Below are 15,303 nucleotides of genomic sequence, written 5' to 3'. Positions count from 1 at the left end.
CTATAATAAGTTCAAATGTTGCTTTATTAAATGCACCTAGGTACGTATTTGTAAACTTAATATGTTATTACTTTATTTCATGTATGTTTTGTGTCTTCTTTTTTGGCTTCAATTACTTATTTTTTTTTTATTGACTTATTCGTAAATCGAAAAACGCAGAAACCTAAATAGAATCATATGGCATTGAATGATTTCTCCAACTCAAAACTAGTTATAGATGCCTCTTAAATTTTATTTTTCTCGTTGGGTTGCTTGTCCATTAATTGACGTTTACGCAGTATTCTTTTTTTCGGTATTTGTAAAAAGCCGCTCATCGATCAATTTCACAAGAAATCTAATACTCGTAATTCATGTACATTGAAGTTTATCTTGCTATCAATTTTTCGTATACGCACACAGATAAAATAAATGAAACACTTTTAAGCTGTTTAAATCATGCAGTTAATTTTGAAAATATGGTTTTGAAAAACCGGTTATTTCTGTTTAATACTTTTCTGTCCCTTTTCTTAATAATTAGGACACGTGCCACTGGTTAATATAGAACTAGTCAACCATGAATAATCCCAAACAACAAATTTTTTGATTGGTTAATCATACTTGCTTATCAATTTCGTATTGTTTTCGGCTGAGACTACTATAACAGTTTTTTTTTTATATAGATTAGACATCCCATCAAACGTTAGTTTTCCCGTTTGAATGGTTTTACACTGAGTGTGTCTAGTAATTTTTGGGGCCCTTCATATAGCTTACTGTTCGGTGTGAGCCAAGGCTCCGTGTTGAAGACCGTACTTTGACCTATAATGGTTTACTTTTTTAAATTTTGACTTGGATGGAGAGTTGTCTCATTGGCACTCATACCACATCTTCTTATATCTATAGTAGTCTCAGTTTTTGGCAATATTGTAACAATATCCTTTAGAATTTTAAATTGCTTTAGTCGTTTAATATATAATTTATTTTTGTTGTTGTTCACGATTAATATTTTTAGATTGATAATACAATTGCATCATTTTTTAAGCATTATAGAAGTCACAGTAAACATTAAACTTATGCATGGCGGAAAAGAAATATACGAAAACGATAGGTGCAATGTTCATGCAGCCTTGCAAATAATATTTAAAAAAAAAAACATTTAATTAAACTTAAGACTTTAATTTAAGTATTTTTGATAGGATGTTGAAGTTTCCAGAACATAGAAAATACACAAGAAAATCTATTAGTACACTAGTCTATCAAATGTGCTTGCTGTCCATTTTACAATATATTATTGAAGAATTTAGTGTTTTCTTATTCATTCTGACATCTGTGTCCCTGGATCTGAAAAAGAAATTGCGAGGACGTTATGCTTATCAGTTTACCTTTAAAATGATATTTCAAACAAAATGGCCCTAAAGGTAAATGTCATCGTCAGATGTATAATGGAAGGTGATAAACACTTAAGAATATATATCACCTGCTGGTTCTTTTTACCTGGACACAGATCTTATTACGTAACAAGTTCGAATGTAAAATTATCGAATTGGTATATTCAGTCGAATGTATACGGTATCTCTGGACTGGGGTTTTTAAGATATTTTGATCTGACAATGTATGAAAATTTATTTGTGCTTCAAATCACTGATTTCAAATTATAGACCAATCTCATTATTATCAACAGTGGGAAAAGTATTTGAAAAAATTGTATTTAAAATGTATACTGACCGACTTTAGAAACGCAACACTAGATTATTCTTTTTAAATTTTTGAATGAATGTGGCACTGTCAAAAGCAATGACTGCCTGTAACAAACGCCAAAATTATTGTCAGAAAGATCAACCAATTCTGTTCCACATGTTTTGGGTTCTGTTTTACACCTTCTGAATATGCGGTTGTTCCTCCCATTACAATGGGTTTTGGCAATTATGCGGCTGAAACTTCAGGGCTTTAAATGTTTTTCTTCAGTGGAATCTTTGGCAGTTCAGGTTATGGAAAACGTTTATGACATGAATCTGTGTGCAATGGCATTCGACAATTTGATAAGCAGTTGACGTTGCGGCCGTAAACATGTCTCGCAAATGACGTTGCGTAATCAAATTCTATTGACGTTGCATTGTCACTACATGATGATCTGGTCATTGATGGTAAGCAACAATTCCTGTCTACCTGTATCGATGTCGGAAGGACAGTAAGACGGGTTTCTGAAGTCAAACTGTATGGTTGCAGCACGTTCACGTTTTCTTGTTTGCAGTATTCTTATGGGCTGATTTAGTTTTTTATTCCTCAGTCTTGGCAATATGGAGATGCAACATTTTTTAACTGATTTAAGTGTGGCCAAGGATTAAAAGAACTGTTTCACGAAGCAAAACAAACTGAAAAAATCTTTTATGGGTTTCAAATTTCGCTTTACGAAATTCGTGCGACTTCAAAAATCCGGTATGTTCAATAACCACAGGTAAGTCAGATGTTGATTTTTTCTTAAGAGAAAGAAGTATGGTAAGCATGAACAGTAGTTGTATGAGAATCAAACATGATGTGGGAAAAAAAATCAACAAAATGAGTGTTGCGTTTTTAAAGTCAGTCAGTATATTTAATCACTTAATTAGTTATATTTCAAATATACAAGAAAGCGTTTTTGTTTCAAGTTCATATTCGCCTTTTTAGAATACTAATGCAGGAGTTCCACAAGGCTCTGTATTAGGTTCCGTACTATTCCTTATTGATGTATATGAGATAGCTGGTAATTTGATAAGTCTAACTCGATTGTCTGCTGATGAAACATCCCTTTCTAATTTAAGTATTATAGTCCTTACACAATAGAGGATGTCTTTAATAGCGATTTAGAACAAATTTCAGCATGGTCTAAAGATTGGCTTATTGATTTTAATCCTAACAAGACAATTACTATGCTATTCTCCTGTAATTCTTCCCCAGATGATATTAAAATAGAACTTCAAAATCAAGTAGTAGAATTGTCTCCTATCATAAACACTTAGGGATTTCTTTTGATTCCAATGGTAAATTCTATACACATATATAAAACGTTTTAAATTGTGCAAGCACAAGATTAAATTTCTAAAAAGAATTGAAATATGTATTGACTAGAAATCAGTATCTTAATCGTATAAACTTAACACTTATAAGATTAATTATGGAATATGCATGTGAGTTATGGGATGGCTGTACTCAACAAGATTCCGACAATCTAGAACATGACGTTTAGTTGGAAGCAGGAAGATGAGTAACTGGGTTGTCCGTGTTTTCTAGTCCGGAAGTTATATATTTTCAGTGGTACAGGCCCACATTTGCTAGTGGACAGAAGAAAATCCAGAAAGCTCAATATGTTCTATTCTTCACATAAAGAGGGACTGCCTCTACGATTTAATGCCACTTTTTCAGTTATAAATAGATATAACCAGAAAAAATCTTTTTTTTTTCATCTACTTCTATCGAATGAAATAGCCTAAACCCCGACATATGTACGTCCAGAAATATGATTATATTTATCTAACTTGATACAGACACAATTGCACTCCAATCTTTATTATTAAGGACAGTTGATTGGATAAAAGTGATGGATTGCCACGCCTATATTAAAACTGAGGTCCTATGAACTGACTTCAGATAGCTCCCAGTATTCGAATTTGATAAAAAATGGTTGTGGTGGTGTGGGGGGGGGGGGGGGGGGGGGAGTCAGATCATCGTTTCTATAGTTCTATATCTTTTATTTTTCTACCATTTCAGTTTTCTTTATTCTTCTGCCAATCAATCTGTATAATAATTGTCCTAAGCATACATGTAATTTTTGCCACTGGACGTTAAGCAACAAACAATCACCTCTTTATTCTGTTATCTATATTTATTTAAATCTATTGGTCCCATGAGTCTCTGTTCTTTAAACCCCATCAGCGACATATATTATATATCTCTGACCCCATTCATATCCTCATAAATGATAACCTTTTCCTAGCCTCATACATATACGTACATTGTAACTGAAACAGGAAAAATATAAAGTCATATTACTGTATGCTGGAACTAATAGATAAACGTATTAGTTCCAGATTATCTTCTATAAAATGCAATTGCGTTTTAATTAGAAACAATGACAACCAAATTCTTTTTTTGTGGAAAGAGTGGGGGGACAGTTTTTTTTTAAACAAATTATTGGTTTCCTTTGAAAATAGTAGTGAAAAGAAAATACGACATTTAGTTTATAAAAATGATAATGTGAGAATTTTGTTATGAAGACATATCCCATACATCGATACTTATATTCTTGGCACTAAACATTTATTTGTACATATTTATTTAAAACACAGATTTTGGTTAGTAATTTCTTTCCTGGTCAGGGGATGATATTGTATTAAAAACCAATAAAAATATTCGTACTTTTCCAATCAACATGTACATCAAATCAAGGAGGTTATATGAGATCTCATATAACCTCCTTGATCAAATCTTTTTAAATGAGACATTACACACACGTGTCAAAATTTACAGACCCACCGATAACTTGTCATAATCACGCATGTTGAAGCTGGGGTTAATTAACGGCTAGTTAAGAAGTCAAATCTAGCTGTGATTAATTTCCACTCTTGATAAGCAGATTCAGTAGCAATATAATCATGTTAGAAAATGTATTGGTGACCTGGACTGGGGGCCGCACGTGCCCCCTGTGCCCCCGGTAAATCCGCCACACTGCCCATTTTTTTTAAGTTATTCAATATGAAGAAATACAAAAAAAATCAGCTGGTTTTGAAACTTTTTAAGAGTTGCAAATATTTAACAAATTAAAATTATGATACAGAATGATTCTTTTTATTTGTTTTCCTCACGAGTGTTTGCTGAAGCATTTTTTCCCGAATCCCGAAAAGTTTGATCATATATTCCAGAGTTTAATACGTGTAAAAACCGAATTCAAACACATAAAAAAGTCCCAACCCGACGTTCATAAAAGGTCTGTTCTAGAGTTAAGTTTAATTTTCAGAAATTAAAATCAAACACAATGTTTTATACAAATTCGTCTTCAGACACGTAAATAATATAGGTTATTAGCTTGCCTGGATTGTGATAGAAAATATCCAATGAACTGCATAAAATATCTAATGCTATGGGTCACGCATGGACTGTCTTACTTTATCATGTTTATAGGGATGCCCATGTGGCACATCAAAGATAAGATTGATTTACCCATTGTACTTTAGAATTGCAACAAATCTTAAATTCACTTGAATACATTAATATATTGACCTGTTATCTTGTCGACCTTAAAGCCAACATACAGATGGCCGTTATATCCTGAGAAGAGACCTCGATGAAATTTGAAAGTTTAACAAATCTTAGTTTTCACGGGAACGAATATTTTGTAAAAACGTTGTAGTGATCAGATTATCAATGACGCGTAATATGATGAAAAATGATGTCCTGCATTTTTCTATAAATGTAAACTCAATGTAAATATAGTCCTGCTTTTTTATTTTACACTCTATTCGGTCCTTCCTTTCTTAGTTATTAATTTTTCCTGACTTGTTTTACATAAAGTCATCATGCCTTTTTCTTTTTGGCAAGATGCCCATCCTTCCTTTTTTTCTCTAAACTCCTGTCATGCCCTTTTTTCAAGTTTCATACTAGCCCCCAGCCCCGCCCCTAAAAATAAATGGTAGCTCCCTTATTTTGAATCAGTTGTCCTCCGACAATAGAGTACAAACTAGCAGTATTGGCAGTTTGACATTTCTTCATAAATGAGCTACGTGACGACTTACTTTAGATATGCTTATTGTGATATAAAGTTAAAAGGTCTTTCTTCTTACAACGAATTTGCAAACATTAATATATTATTAAGATCAGTACACTGTGTGTGTCCATGTAGCCGTGAGATATGGGACTTACGTATTTTCACGTCAGACAAACTTCTTCGTGCATGTGACTTCATATTCGATTAAGTAATTTCAAAAGGGATAAAAAAATGTCTTAATTGATAATTTCTACATTGCATTTAAAAAATCCATTGAAAGAATATTGTATAATTAAAAATCATCGCCCGCTGTTGGAAGTTCAGTTTCGCCATTTTTTCGTGCTTGTCATGAGACGATATTTCAGGGGTTTCGATTGTTAATAGATATAGGAAGATGTGGTATGAGTGCCAATGAGACAACTCTCTATCAATGTTTATCGTTTATAAGATGTTGTACTTTCAATGCTATTTATAAACGCAGAGTAAAATTAAAAATGTTTGGTATACAAATTTTAAATTATTCATCTTAAAAAATATTCAGAAGATAATGGGAAATATCAAAAAATCATGATATAAATTTAAAGAAAAGAAGAAAACCCAACTCATTTTTTATTAAAATTGAAAATCCAACTTATGAAAAGTCGTCTTGACCTCTAAAATTCTATACACAGAAAACAAGTACTTATAGTATCTTAAAATGTCCAAATAGAGTCCGTTTTATAAACGCGCACTGAACATAATTGTTATATTTCTATTCAGACATTCCACATTTTATCAACCGTTTCTGAACTATTTTTTGAAGATTACGAATCCGTGGCTTCATTGCACATTTAACGCAAAATACATTTTGTTTTTTTTTATTAAGAAAATCAGTAAAATACACAGTTACTTGTGTGTAAAATAATTTCAGTGGAAGCTTTCTGAAGGTATTTGATAGGACGTACATGTACGCCAATTCATGAGGGCGTGACAAATTGTCACCAATGTCCAATCAAGTTTTTCTGTTGTTCAAAGTTTGACGTGCGGTGATGTTTGAACAGTGTTGAGTGCATTTTACATTTGTCATTTCGGATTCTTTAATATCTTACTATGCTGTATGGATTTTGCTCATTGTTGAAGGCCGTACAGTGACCTTTAATTTGTTATTTCTACGTTATTCAGTCTCTGGTTAAATTCTCTCATTAGACATTATACATTAATTTCCCGTGTCTGAGGGAGATATGAAGATTTGTTCACCCAAGAATATTCATATTTCACGAGGGCTCTGCCCGAGGGAACTCTGATTTTTCGAGGGTGAGCAAATCTTCATATCTCCCGAAGCAAAGGGAAATGAATGTTTTATTCCACTGCCTATGGTTTGTTTACTATCAATACATTAAATATTATTTTGCATACATTTTGTTTTCTTATCCGCTTGTTTTTATAAGTTAAACAAAACACGACTCATACCCATTGATAAACAGTACGGATCAAAATTTAATTATAAGTCTTTTTGTTTTATCGTCTGAAATAAATTTGAACATGATAATGATTATTGCTATCGCTATTTTAAGAAGAATAAGAAGAATAAGAAGTTCAAAACGTTATGTACATTAACCGCGCGTAACGTCACACGATGTTATCCCGACATTTCAGAGGGGAATATGATCCTCAGAATGGAATATGAAGATTTGTTCAACGACACGTGGGATAGTCTCAACCAATCAGATATTGATTAAACTATCAATATGTATAAAAAGTGGAATAATATCCCATTATAGATTAGGGCTGTATAGCCAGTCAAGGTCGTTAAAAACTTCCATCTGTTATTATAGATGACATCATTTGCACACCGACCGTGCGAGGGCTGTATAGCCAGTCAAGGTCGTTAAAAACTCCCATCATCATCATAGATGAACCGACCGTGCAAGGGCTGTATAGCCAGCCAAGGTCGTTAAAAAGTTCCATATATATATCATAGATGATCAGGTTTGATATAAAAAAGAAAACTACATTATCGTATCTCGGATATATATCTATTAAATATAATAAAGAAAACTTAAAGTAAGATTGAGTACAACAAAAGCTTTGCCTTTTAGTTATTAAATCCTTGATGCTGTCTCCTTCAGACTGTCAAACACCGTCACCCTACGAATATAGTCTCTAGTGTGAACAGTGTATAACTTGCATTTTTTTTTTGGATATACTTTCCCAATTTATTTTTTGAAATTTAATGCACGAAATATCAAGAAGGGGGATGAAATTACATGTTAAAACAATTTGGGTGCTGAATCTTTATGTTAAGGAGTGATTTGGTCCAGTTAAAATAGGTAAAACATTAGTACGTCTGAAGCTGTCAAACTGAATTTTAGACCCCCTTATCACAGAATTGTCAATATTTTGAGTTAGAGCTGGTATAGAGGAGGAACGACACTCTGCACACGGCACGCAGATTTGTCTTCTATTATCGATCGGTCGCGGTGGTATTGTGTCATTTATATCAAACTACTCGTGGTGTTGACATCACCGTTAATGACACCTGGACAAACGAAATTTGTTGAATCAATTAAAAAAAACAAATAATATACAGGAGGGCTGATCATGCAATATACATATACTTTGTACATACATAATAAACAAATTTGTTAGTTATTTCTTGACAATAAACATATTTATACCCAAACTAACTGTTTATTACCAAGGGCTAATTTCGACATCGATAATCACTGAATTCTCAATTTATTCAATCGGTTTTAAGTTTTTAATCGGGACAAAGTTTTGTAAAATACTTAATTTTAAATATTGCATTATTTCGTCATTTGTCAGTTAACAAAACAGAGATAACACTAGAGAGAAGGCAATTAAGCAATCCAATACACAAATAATGCACGATTCAATTATGAAAAAAAACTATATTTATCATGATGGTTATTCATAAGACAAAATTTTCATTTTGTTTTCAAAATGATTAAAATACATATAAGAGTTTATATGCCTAAAATAACATAATTACTAGCGGATTTGACAAATATTATTGATATTTTACTTACCGGAAATCATATTTTAGCGACTTATTACAAAGCAACGGCTGGAGACTTAAGGAGACTTAAGAAGATTTAGAATGTTTGAATAGTGTTCTTTAATTGGCATAAATTTGAATGATTTTCACATGCTGACATTTGTAAAATTTACAAAAATCTGTGCCTCGTGATTTCGCAGAGATCGAATAAAATTTCCCGCCATTACAGTGCATTTCTTTATTGATAGAATTTACTTAAAAGATAAAAAAACATAAAGAAAATATTTCATATAAAGTGATCTTCTATCATTGATTAATCTTTTTATTTCAAAACTTTCTATATTTTCTGCGAGTGCAAGAGAGTATATTTGATATAAAAACATGAACAGATCGATCTTTTCCAGATTCAAAATTGTCGAGAGACGCTAAAATCGTACCACGTGACCTACAAAAATTTGCACACAGCACCTAAGGCTGTCGCCCCTCCTCTGGAGCTGGTAGAAGTTACTATAATTTTGATATTATTTGTCCCAATAGTAGTACACTACACTGTAAAAATCTTTCTTGAGATAGAGCAGGTGCGATTTTTTTAATTTGAATTTATTGTCTAAAAGAAATGCACTACGAAATAACTGTGTTCTCGGGCCTAATTGTTAACGTGGTATTATACATGTATGTGATAAATTGTTGTAAGCAAAAGTAAACTGAGTATAATAATTTATTCACAGTACGCACTTCCTAGTTCAGTTGTGGTGATAGAAATCTTAATATCATTGATACACAGTTGAGAAATATGGTGCAGTTCTTCAAATGCAGATTTAAACCTTATTAATATTAAACCCAATCCCGCATGCAGTTGTGGCCATCCTGTTGAGGATAGTATTCATTATTTTTTAAGTGCCCTTTTATCAACGAAGCAACAGAAATATTGTTTTCAAAATTAGAAAGATCTACTATATCCATTTTGCTTCTATTGGCTGGTGACGGTGACCTTTCATTTCAGCAAAACAAAGACTTTTTTGAGTCTGTACAATCATTTATCAGAAATACACAAAGATTTAGAACATTCAATTAAAATTAGGAATTCCTACTTCCTAACTCTTCACTCTAGTCCAGTTTTATATATTACTCTATATTATATTATACTTTTTGTTTTTGAGACAAGGCCATATTTTGTCAAAAGAGAAGCACAATTACCCCAAAGCGAATTGCGAGAAGTGGTTTCGTATTTCGTTATAGAAAAAAAAATACTAGTAGTTTATGTAAAGTAACGACTCTCGTACGGTGTCGCGTTAATATCTTTTTAATAAATTGGTGCAATTGGATGCAAAACATAATGACCATAAAATGTCAGGTTTGCGAGATCAGACAGTAACCTAACAACTAAACAATTGAAAATCTAGGGATCAATATTTAACATTCGTCAGCAATGAGCAATTTTCATAAATAAAACATGATTTAGTCGAATACTTTGCGAGTAAAGAAAAAGAGACTACCATAGATTTGTTATTAACCCCAAATGCTTGATGGGTACAAATCAGTATTCAGGAGTTACCTTTTTTGCATTAAACCACATTACAACAGAAATTGGAAAATATGGCCTGGAAGTATTTCTATAAGACATTGTTGTTTTCCTGTTCTATGAAGCTTTCTTATTGGCAAACATGGTGATAGATTTTATAGATGCTGTCAGGCACCGACCATTGAAAACAATCGATCTGTTTAAAATAAGAAAAGAAAATAACTGTTTGATGTTGTTGTTTTTTTTGGCAAATAAGAAAAATGACCGTTTGATTTAAAATTGTTTAAAATTATTTTGAAATAGATTTATGAAAATAATTTATTTACATGTGAAAAGACTTTGTGGCGTAGGGATGTGATTGAGTGGTTTTGTTTACAATTATTTCCCATTATTTCGGCAGTGAAAATCTGCAATAATTATTTGTTCATCATGTTGTGTGATTTACACATTATAACAAAACTAAGAATATGACGGATGAATTTAGAGTTAGCTGTTTAATGTCCAGTGGCAACTATTATATGTATTATTAGGAGGACATTTAAAATGTTATAAATATGAACAAGGACATCCTTTGTTATGCAAACATGTATCACGGCACAAGCGATGACCTATAGACCGTGTGTATCATATGTATATTTAGGGTGGGGTTGCTCCGAATAAAGGAGGTATAGATACAGGAAAATAAAGAAAAAAAAAATATAAAATTAGAATAGAGTATAACGGGAAAAATAAAGAACAGAGGAAAATAGTATAAGAAAATTAAAGAATAGAGGGTCTAGTTTTTTTGCCGGACAATTGTTGATGATAGTTTAAAGTCAAGTGCATTTATAGTTAAAACAATACACAATCGTATGTACATCGGTAGGGATTTATGTTTAGGGTTGATGAGGCACATAACGAGTAATTGTTTTTATTTGAAATTTCTCGAATATTTGTTTTTTTTCGACTGATTTGATAGATGAATAAAAAAAATCTATAATCTAAAAAAATTGGTTTAATTACGATATATGGATACAACTGCTATTCAGTCGATTTTAAAATACATGCGATAAAAGAGAATACATAAAAAAATTAACAAACCTTTTGGACAAAAGGTCAACCTTAAGACCCCAAATAAACTTTTGTAAGAACATTAGATTAATTCCGAATTCCATCTTAAATCAATTGTTCATTTACGTAAAAAAAATAATGTTAATACCTTGGGCTATTTTCAAAAAATGTTGACTAAATACCATGCAGACTGCAGTTTACTCGCACATTCACCAAGTACGTATTTCTACGGCTAACAAAATTCATAATCGTATCTTTTAATTTGTTTAAATTTATTTCAGTGTTTATTTTTCAAACGTTTTATGTAAATAATTTTGGATCAACATAGAGTCAGCCCAAATTATAATTTATTAAATTATTAATTAAAAACTGAAACATGCATCCAATCTAAATTTTACGCCTATTATCACCTATATAAAAAAATTAAACAGAACACCATTCATGTTTTATATTTAAAAAAAAACATATACGCTAAACGAAACTATGCACGCCGAGAAACGATGTACGCTAAACGATACGATATACGCTAAACGAAACGATGTACGCTAATACGCTAAACGATACGGTATACGCTTAATGAAACGATGTACGCAAAACCATACGATGTACAATAAAAGGGCGCTTATGTTATCGTTTATGGTATGGTTTATGGTATATGGTTTCGTTCGTACATCATTCGTTCAGCGTCCGTACAACGTTCGGTCAGCGTTTCGTTTGCATTCGTACACCGTTCGGGAAGCGTACGTACATCGTTCGGGCATCGTCCGTACATGATTCGGGCATCGTTCGTATTGTTAACTTTTACGTTACACGGACTGTAATAAAATAGGTAAATTCCTAACACATTCTATAGTAAAAGTAACTTTATCTGAATTATCTGCCCTTACATTGGAGTTGCCTCCCCTTATATTGTAAAGTTGGAAAAAATTGAATCAAACAAGAAGTATTCTGTTTTTTGTAAAATACAACTATAAATATGATAAAACATGTCATTTTCTATATTGAAATCAAAATTCTTACACATGCATTACCTACTTCTCTCAAAATTTGCACACTTTATTAAAGATCTAGACCAATTGTTTTCTGGTATTTCAAAATCCAAGATGGAGGAAGACACCCTATCTACCTTAAGAGAAGGGTTTTCCTCTTAGGCAAAGGAAGTTATACCCTGCAATATAATTCTTTCACTCTGAAAATGGAACGCCCCTGTGGTAACTGCTAAAAACCTGTATACGAATGTGTGTATTTAGAGAAAAATGTGAAACATGGTTTCAATCAAAATGTCAGAAATTAACAAAAGATTAGTTCATGATCTTAGGCCAAACTAAAAGCTGTAACTACATAAGTGCACAATATTGTCAGACAAAAGATCATAAATTTAACTATGATTAGTCCCTTTGTAGATTAGAAGTATATGCAAATACATATTTTTGTTGACTGAAACATAAAAATTGAACAAATGTTGCTCAGAAAAGAACCACTAAAACGCACGAATAACTGTAGAGACAAAGCACGCATATTCTGACATGGGCTCTTTCGTTTAAGACAGGTTTTCTAGACAAACATTAAATGAACAAAGCATGAACAATAAAGTCTCAACAAATGACAATTGTCACGTCAATTCTTTTTCAGTGGACATGTGTGGTTATGAAATTCTTGCAACAAGACTGAGCGTATTGACTTGTATAGAGATGGTAAAATATAAGCAAATTTATGACACAACTAAACACAATAGACCAAAACTAGTCTCACCATCATAAGACGAAACTTGTAGAGCTGCCGCAAAAACCAAGTATTTTCCTCCGCCTGAACTATTCTTGCCGCAGCATCGGTAATAGGTTGTCCAATTCAGTCAGTGTATCCTCCCCGAAATGGAATGAATTAACTTTGCATACGGGGCTTTAGGTAAATTATGCATACTATAAACTGTGCATTTATGCTGAGTTATCATAGTTAAGGACTATAATTTTCTCAATCTTCATGAAATATTTATACAATTTTATATTTGAGTTAGTTTCATTAAAATTTTTGAGGATAATCCAGATTTGGTGAAATTCTACATGTTCTCTTTTTTCAACAAATATAGGTTGCATTTCTGTAAATATAGACAATGCAATTGCCCATAGGAACTCCTCTTACAGCTTATACTGCGCCACTTTTACTATGAAGTATATGAAAAAAAAGTATATCCTAGAATGAAAAGTTCATATGCACTACTATTTTTTCACAAAGATCAAAGCATAGGGCTGTGCGTCATATTTTCGACATGTACATGCCTCGAACTTTTAAGAGTTTAAACTTATACTAAAATTCTGTATTACCCCTCTATTCGCTTTGTGTCTTCCTCAAAATTCAGTTTGGCCGCTATGCATGTGTTTTTATACTGGTAACATTCCCAAGTTATGTCTCTATGAGATGAAGCATAGAGATCATATCTGGGAACAAGAACGCAAACAAAACAAAAATATGTAAGAATATTTTATATCACCCCAAAAGAGGCGTCGTTTGTGAAACAGCTGTATTAACAAAGTACAACCTATAAAGCTTCCACAAAATTAATAGGAGTTAATTGATAATTTCGGCCTTGTTGACTTATTTGGAAATCTCAACCAATAAATCGTGTATGTTATTGGTAGTTTCTATCTATCTATTAAATTTTCACGATAATAGCCAAAAATCGCCAAAGACTGGTACAAATCATTATTTAAGAGGAATAACACCTAGAAGGAGACATCTGACGATTTTTTTTCGAAATAAAAAGAATGTAGATCTTGACATTATGAATATTTCTGCCCTGCCAAAGTTTGTCTTCCTATAACGATTTTCTAGATAATTTATAACGCTACATTTTACCTGTGTGGTTTTTTTTTTAGTCTTCAGATCTCAGGCGGAATTATCGGAAACACATTTCCAGGAAAAATATTGTTAGAGTCAACCGACGATGACGACGGACACCAAGTGATGCCAATAGCTAACAATGGGCCTTTGGAGGGTAATAGCATAACGTATACGACAATTTGTCCAACAAACAACATTTTGCGTCCCTAGCAAATTCTAGTTAATCAATGATATTCTCGAAATTTCTCACATTTCTGCTCCACATATTCCTTATTATTGTTCGTAGACATAAGGACAAAAGACTTATTTGGTAAAAATTTTAGAGCGTGACGATATCTCATTGTACCAAAACTAGAGAAAGGAAGCACGTGTTTGGTGCAGCTCTCTTTAGTTAACAATTTGTTGAGTTATATTAAACTGTTTTCGTTTATTATTATTTTTTATTCATTGGAAGCCCGAAAACCCGCCAGAGCTGTTTAACAAAATTTACAAAGAAGTAAAATTGCAAGAAAATCTTGTCATTGGCACTCTTTATGACCATGGAGATTTTGAGCTAAGCTCTTTAGTTAGCCATTTACAATGTGTACAAATCTCTCTGACAGATGATCAGACAAAGAAAGGGCATTTATAGCATTGCAAAAATGTTTGACTCATGGGAAAAAGGTAAACAAAAATCCTGAGTCCACCGCTTCAACAGATGGTGGGCACCCCTTTGAAATGTGACCATAATTTCAAATCAGGATTAACTGAGAGATTTGTGTGGAAAGGTGAAAGGTGCTCCAGCTGCAGCCATTCTTATCGTGTATGGGGAAATTAAAAGGGAGGGATAAAATTATTATAAATATCCTGCAATAATACACATGATAATGTAAATCCATTGAATTTTTTTTTTTAATTTAAGTAATTATACTTGTAAGAATCTGTTTATTTTAACAAAATATCAGGGATTATTGGTTCTTTGTGATTTTGTAGGGGGAAACTGGTGCATGATCTGCCAAGAAAACTGTAAAGAATTTTTAGCAGAACATTTCTAGTTGGAAGTCCTGATACAGCAATTTTAATTACAGAAAGGAAGAGAGGTTTATTTATGATCTTTATTGTGTCTTAAAATACTGACTTAACATTCATGATATTAATCTGCTCATGAAATATTCTGGGGACCATGGTCTACCATGGTAAACC

The 15,303-nt window shown here is 32.4% G+C and overlaps 1 long non-coding RNA gene across 1 annotated transcript; it reads right to left on the bottom strand.

Annotated features, from left to right (window-relative positions):
- Nucleotides 1–937: 937 nt before the first annotated feature.
- On the bottom strand, nt 938–10,980 carry LOC127705162 (uncharacterized). The gene is made up of 2 exons (XR_007983731.1): nt 10,267–10,980; nt 938–1,317 (listed from the first exon to the last, which is right to left on the bottom strand). It is a non-coding gene; the product is annotated as an uncharacterized LOC127705162 (long non-coding RNA).
- Between the last annotated feature and the right edge of the window lie 4,323 nt (nt 10,981–15,303).

The sequence above is a fragment of the Mytilus californianus genome, unplaced genomic scaffold (genome assembly GCF_021869535.1).
Source record: "Mytilus californianus isolate M0D057914Y unplaced genomic scaffold, xbMytCali1.0.p SCAF_6, whole genome shotgun sequence".
NCBI lineage: Eukaryota > Metazoa > Mollusca > Bivalvia > Mytilida > Mytilidae > Mytilus > Mytilus californianus.
This window is presented reverse-complemented; position numbering and strand designations above follow the sequence as displayed.